Genomic DNA, 7,306 nt, shown 5'->3' with positions numbered 1-7,306 from the left:
GGACCCCCAGGATGGTGGTTCTGGGGGATCTCAACTTCCATGCCGAGGCTGCTGTATCCGGAGCGGCTCAGGACTTCATGGCTGCCATGACAACCATGGGGCTGTCTCAACATGTCATCGGCCCAACACATGCAAAGGGACACACGCTTGATCTGGTTTTCTCGACTGGGCAGGAGGATGGTGATCTGAAAGTGGGGGAACTAACATCTACCCCCTTGTCATGGTCAGATCACTTCCTACTGAGGTTTAGACTCTCGGCGGCCTTTCCCCTCTGCAAGGGTGGGGGGCCTATTAAAATGGTCCACCCCCAGAGGCTAATGGACTCCGATGGATTCCAGAGGGCTCTGGGGGATTTTCCTGCTGATATGGCTGGTGCTCCTGTCGAAGTCCAGGTCGCTCTGTGGAATGCAGAGATGACTCGGGCGGTTGACACGATCGCACCCAAGCGTCCTCTCCCTCTGAACAGAGCCCGGTCAGCTCCTTGGTATACACCTGAGCTGAGGGCAATGAAGCAAGAGGGGAGACGGCTAGAACGCAGGTGGAGGAAAACTCGTGCTGGGTCTGATCGAACACGGGTTAGAGCTCACTATCGAGCCTACTCTGTGGCGGTGAGGGTGGCATAGAGGCAGTTCTTTTCCACCAGCATTGCATCTTCTCAGTGTCGCCCGGCGGAGCTTTTCCGAGTGGTTCGTGGCCTGTTATACTCTGGGCCAGGGCGTGAGATAGTTGAACCCTCGGTAGCACGCTGTGACGAGTTTGCACGGCACTTTGAAGATAAAGTCGCTCAGATTCGTCATGAATTGGACACCACACTTAATGCAGCACCACTAGTAGAGGTGTTCAGAGCGCCGTCCAGCTCAGTTTTATTGGATGAGTTTCAGTTAGTGAGGCCCGAGGATGTGGACAAGGTGCTTGGCCAAGTCCGGTCGACCACCTGTGTGCTTGACCCTTGCCCCTCGTGGCTCATTACATCAAATAAGGAGGGGATCGCCGGCTGGGTCCAGGAGGTTGTAAATGCCTCCTTGAGAGAGGGAGTGGTGCCGGCCTCTTTAAAAGAGGCGGTAATTAGACCACTCCTGAAGAAGCCTAATCTGGACCCGGAGGATGTTAACAACTACAGGCCAGTGGCTAATATCCCTTTCCTGGGCAAGGTGCTTGAGCGGGTGGTTGCAGGACAACTCCAGGCACTCTAGAATGAAACGGATTACCTAGATCCATTTCAATCGGGTTTTAGGCCTGGTTTTGGAACGGAAACTGCCTTGGTCGCCCTGTGGGATGACCTCTGTCAGGAGAGAGTCAGGGGGAGTGCGACCCTGTTGGTTCTCCTGGACCTCTCAGCAGCCTTCGATACCATTGACCATGGTATCCTTCTGGATAGGTTGTCTGAGCTGGGAGTTGGAGGTACTGCGTTGCAGTGGTTCCGCTCCTACTTGGATGGCCGATTCCACAAGGTGGTGCTGGGGGATTATTGCTCTGTGCCGTGGCTCCTAAGCCATGGGGTTCCGCAGGGCTCTATCTTATCCCCTATGCTGTTTAACATATACATGAAGCCGCTGGGGGAGGTTATCCGGAGATGTGGACTGAGGTGTCATCAATATGCGGATGATACCCAGATCTACCTTTCCTTTTCATCAAACCCAGGTGAGGCAGTGACTGTTCTGAACCAGTGCCTGGGCACGGTAATGGACTGGATGAGGGCTAACAAACTGAAACTCAATCCAGACAAGACGGAGGTACTGTTAGCGGGTGGTTCATTTGTCCGGCGAGGTGATGTTTGCCCTGTCCTGGACGGGGTTGCACTCTCCCTAAAGGATCGGGTCCGTAGTTTGGGGGTGCTCTTGGATCCAGAACTGTCACCTGAGGCACAGGTGAACTCAATGGCAAAGAGCACCTTTTATCAGCTTAGGTTGATATACCAACTACGCCCTTATCTGGACAGAGATATCCTAGCTACAGTTATCCATGCTCTGATAACCTCTCGTTTGGATTACTGCAATGCGTTATATGTGTGGCTGCCTTTGAAAACGGTCCGGAAGCTTCAGCTGGTACAAAACAGGGCAGCCCGTTTACTAACAGGGACTGGCCGGCGAGATCACATTACGCCAGTCCTTCTACAACTTCATTGGCTGCCAGTCCAGGTCCGGGTCCGATTCATAGTGCTGGTATTGACATTTAAAGCCCTAAACGGTTTGGGGCCAGGTTATTTGAAGGAACACCTCCTCCCATATGTACCTACCCGGACCTTAAGATCATCTACAGGGGCCTTTCTCCGTGAGCCCCTGCCAAAGGAAGTGAGGCAGGTGGCTACCAGGAGGAGGGCCTTCTCTGCTGTGGCACCCAGGTTGTGGAATGAGCTCCCCAGAGAGGCCTGGCGCCTACACTGTACTCCTTTCGTTGCCAGCTGAAGACCTTTTTATTCACTCAGTGTTTTAACACTTAATTTTAGCTTAAATTTTAATTATACTGTTTTAACTCTGTATTTTAACCTTATATCAATTTTGCTGCGTGGTTTTATCCTGGTTGTGCTTTTTATACTGTATTGTGTATTTGTGTTTTTAACCTGTTGGTTGTTTTATGATGGTTTTAATTTTTGTGAACCGCCCAGAGAGCTTTGGCTATTGGGCGGTATAAAAATGTAATAAATAAATAAATAAAATAAGTCCCTTAAAATTCTATCTCCTCACACCAAACACTCTCACGAAGCACAAGCCAGACTAAAACTCCCAGGCTAAAACCAAACCTCAAACTAAACTCACAATCCCCTCAGCCAACCTATTTATACTCCTCCCTCCCTCCCCGCATCACTAGCCACACCCACTCAGTCAAACATTCTGCACTCACTAGACATACAAACTCAGACCTCCAATCATGCCTGAGTACAAGGGGGAAACTATGCTGGTGTAGCTTGTTTCTCTCCCTTTGGAAACAATGGGAAGAGAGAGTTGGGAAGAAAGGAAACAGCCAAATAAAAAAGGGGGAAAACACACATGCACACCCACTTTCCACCCTGCCAGCGTAAGCTGACAACACTTTGAAAAAGATAGTTCATCCACCGCATTCCCTCCCTCCACTTTAGGATTGCTCTGCTCCAGCATAATCCTATACATATCCACTCAGACGCTCATTGAGTTAAATGGGCTTATTGAAATGCGCTCAAATTCCTGGAGAAGGTGGTCAATGGCTACTAGTCTTGATGGCAATGTGCTACCTCCACTATCAGAGGCAGTATGCCTATGTACACCAGTTGCTGGGGAACACCGGGGGGGGGGGGGGAGGATGCTCTTGCACTCACGTCCTGCTTGTGAGAATCCCATCAACACTGGCCAGCCACTGTATGAACAGAATGCTGAACTAGATGGACCCTTGATCTAATCCAGCATGGCTCTCCTTGTGTTCTTAAGACAGTCCTGCCAGAATTTCAGCATAGATGTTGAAGTCGCCCAGAATCAAGGCCCTAGGGTTCTAAACCCTAGAACTTCCATCTCTATCACCAGGAAACCACTCCATCTTGGAGCAGGCCTTGAAGGTTTGCATCTTGTGTTGGGCCAGAGAGACAGATTGGGGATGCTGCTGGTATGCCGCCCACCCTGCTGCCCGGCATCCTCCCTGACTGAGCTGGCGGAGGCAGTCTCGAGTGTGGTGTTGGAGGAACCCAGGACGGTGGTTCTGGGCGACTTCAACTTTCATGCTGAGGCTGTCTCTGGGGCTCCGGCTCGGGACTTTATGGCCTCCATGACAACTATTGGGCTGTCTCAGTTTGTCATTGGCCCAACACATAAAGCAGGGCATGATTTGTTTTTTGCTCCAAGCTGTGAGATGGGTAATCTGAAGATTGGGGGGGTCCAAGTAACCCCATTGTCATGGTCAGATCATTTCTTGGTGAGATTTGAACTCACGGAGTTACTACCCTCCTGCAAGGGTGAGGGACCCATTCGGATGGTCCGCCCCAGGAGACTGATGGAATCCAATGGATTTCTGAATGCTCTTGGGGATTTTCCAGTGGAGAGAGCTGGTGATCTAGCTGAGGCCCCAGCCTCACTGTGGAATGGTGAGATGCGGAGGGCCATTGACTTGATCGCACCTGAGTGTCCTCTCCGGTCCTGTAGAGCCCGCTCTGCTCCTTGGTATACTAAGGAGTTGCGGTCAATGAAACAGGCTGGATGTCGGCTGGAGCGCAAATGGCGCAAGACTCGAAGCGAAGATGACCGAGCACGCTGTAGAGCGCATAATTGTGCCTATTGCGTGGCAGTGCGGGCAGCAAAGAAGGCTTATTTTGCTGCCTCCATTGCATCCTCGAGTAGCTGTCCAGCGGAGCTCTTCCAGGTGGTCCGGGGGCTGCTAACATCCTCCCCAGCAAATGGGGCCCTGGCTCCATCAAGGACCCGCTGTGACCTTTTTGCATCACACTTTGAGGACAAGATCGCTTCTCTCCGCAGCGAGCTTGACGTTGTTTTTAGTGCAGCTCCAGTTGAGGTGTCCGATGTCACCATCTGCCCAATTTTGTGGGATCAGTTCCAGTTATTGCGGCCTGATGATGTAGACAAGGTGCTTGCAGCAGTGCGACTGACCACTTGCCCTCTCGATCCCTGTCCCTCCTGGCTTATAAAAGCAAGCCGAGGGGGTCTGACTGGGTGGGTCCAGGGGGTGATAAATGCTTCCCTCCGGGAAGGGGTGGTCCCTGCTGTCCTTAAGGAGGCAGTAGTGCGACCACTCCTGAAGAAGCCCACACTGGATCCGATGGTATTAGGCAACTACCGCCCAGTTGCTAACACTCCTTTTTTAGGGAAGGTACTTGAGAGGGTTGTGGCGGAGCAACTGCAGGCACTCTTGGAGGATACTGATTATCTAGATCCATTCCAGTCTGGGTTCCGATCTGGTTACGGGACTGAATCAGCCTTGGTCGCCCTGATGGATGACCTTTATCGAGAGAGGGACGGGGGGAATGCAACCCTGTTAATCCTGCTCGATCTCTTGGCGGCTTTTGATACCATTGACCATAGTATCCTCCTGGATCGACTCTGTGGGATGGGCATCGGAGGCACTGTTTTACAGTGGTTCCGGTCCTACCTACGGGGTCGTTTTCAGAGAGTAGCATTGGGTGGAGTCCTCGGCCTCCTGGCAATTGAGCTATGGAGTGCCGCAGGGCACCATCTTGTCCCCAATGTTATTTAACATCTATATGAAGCTGTTGGGAGCGGTCATTAGGGGATTTGGAGCTAAATGCCATCAATACGCTGATGACACGCAGCTCTATCTCCCTGTGACAACTGAATCAGGTGAGGCTGTCCAAGTCCTGGACCAGTGCCTAGACTCAGTAATGGGCTGGATGAGGGCCAATAAACTGAGACTAAATCCTGGCAAGACGGAAGCCCTGTGGGTGAGCGGTTCCCGAGTCCGGGAGACAGGCTCATTGCCTGTTCTGGATGGGGTTGCTCTGCCTCTGAAAGAACAGGTTCGTAGTTTGGGGGTACTCTTAGACCCGTTTCTGTCGTTGGAGGCTCAAGTAGCCGCCACGGCTCGGAGTGCCTTTTACCATCTTCGGTTGGTTCGCCAACTATGGCCTCTCCTGGACAGGGATAGCTTGACCACGGTGGTACAGGCATTGGTAACCTCAAGATTGGATTACTGCAACACGCTCTATGTGGGGCTGCCCTTGAAGCTGCTCCGGAAGCTGGAGCTAGTGCAGAATGCTGCAGCTCGGCTGTTGTCTGGAGCTGCCCCTTTCCAGCATGTAACTCCTCTGCTGAGGGAACTGCACTGGCTGCCTATTCGCTACCGGGCCAGGTGTAAGGTTCTTGTACTTGTGTACAAAGCCCTAAACAACTTGGGACCAGGATACCTGAGAGAGCGCCTTCTCTCTTACCGACCTGCCCGGTCACTGAGGTCATCCGAGGGCCTGCTCCTGGTGGTTCCACCTAGATCCATCCTCCGATTGGAATCCACCAGGGGAAGAGCCTTCAGCGTGGTGGCGCCCCTCCTGTGGAATTCCCTGCCTCTGGAGGTCAGGCAGGCGCCAACCTTGTACTCTTTTCAGCGCCTCCTGAAAACATCTTTATTCCAAGAAGCTTTTCTTTAACATGCAGCCTTGGATTTCTGTTTTTTTTTTTTTTTTTTTGCTTCTTTTTAAATTTTGTTTTAACTGTTTTATTCTGTTTTTATTTTCATTTTACCTTGTACACCGCTCCAAAAAATTTTCAATCAGGAGCGGTATATAATATTCTAAATAAAATAAATAATAAATAAAATAAATAAATAATAAACACTGTTAAGGTGGTCAAAAGACCCCTTTCTGGGGGGAAAGTGTACTCCAAGCACTCAAGGCTCTGCCACCAGACCCCTCCCTTCCCCGTTCCTTAATAAAGCGCCATTGGAATGCAGTTGGCCAGTTGCTCAAGGTTGCTCTGCACTTTCTACCCCCGCAGAGCATGTCTAACCTGCCTGGTCAAATGTAGCAACTTCCTACACTACAGCTGCCAGGGCCTTGGACCCCAGATCCAAGCCTCCATTCTTCCAGACACCTTGGCGCACTTGCTCCTTGTTATCACAAAAACCACCCCAATGGTCAGCAAAGTCAGCTTCGCCCACCCTTGCATGGGGGGCTTATCTGGTACAGTAAGTTACATAAACATGGCATAGTTGTTACAGTATTAGCTGTCAGAAAGTTTCATTTATGGAAAATGTATAACTCTGCAATCAACAAGGGATGGGAGGAGGGAGGAGCCATGAGCTCATCAGGAGGGGCAGGGATGTGATAAAAGATGTTGGTTGTGGATGATGGGTAGAGATGCTCGTCTTCGATCCGTCAAGGGTGAGTTTCTTTCTACACGTGTAGTTCAATAAATAAATGGTCACTGCATCTGGGCTTGTCTGGTTTTCCTGTCCCCACCCTTCTAACAACACCACATCTAAAACTTCCCAAGTCTGTTCAGTAAGGGAAGCCGTTAGGCAGCAGGGTGGGTGGAAGTATACCAATAGCATCCCCAATCTATCTCCTTGGCTCAGCACAAAGTAAAGCCCCTAATAGCTCATCCCAGGGCAGAGGGGTTTCTTTGTGAGCAAGATGGAACTTCTAGGGATCACGCTTGGCCCTCCAGCCTGGCCTGGTGCTGTAGTGAGTACAGAGCGAGACAAAGCTGAATAAAGAAACAATTGTGACAGAATTGTAGGTAGGGTGTTAGCTGAGCTGGAGGTGGGCCGATCTGCAGGAATGTTGCTGCAAGACCAAGAACATCAATTCCAAACTCCTCAAGGGCTCCTTGGGCCCAGGTGCGGGGGGGGGGGGGGTAGCGGTCGAGGAATGTGGAGG

This window comes from Elgaria multicarinata, chromosome 11 (assembly GCF_023053635.1).
Source record: "Elgaria multicarinata webbii isolate HBS135686 ecotype San Diego chromosome 11, rElgMul1.1.pri, whole genome shotgun sequence".
Lineage (NCBI taxonomy): Eukaryota > Metazoa > Chordata > Lepidosauria > Squamata > Anguidae > Elgaria > Elgaria multicarinata.
Note: the sequence above shows the minus strand (reverse complement) of the source record.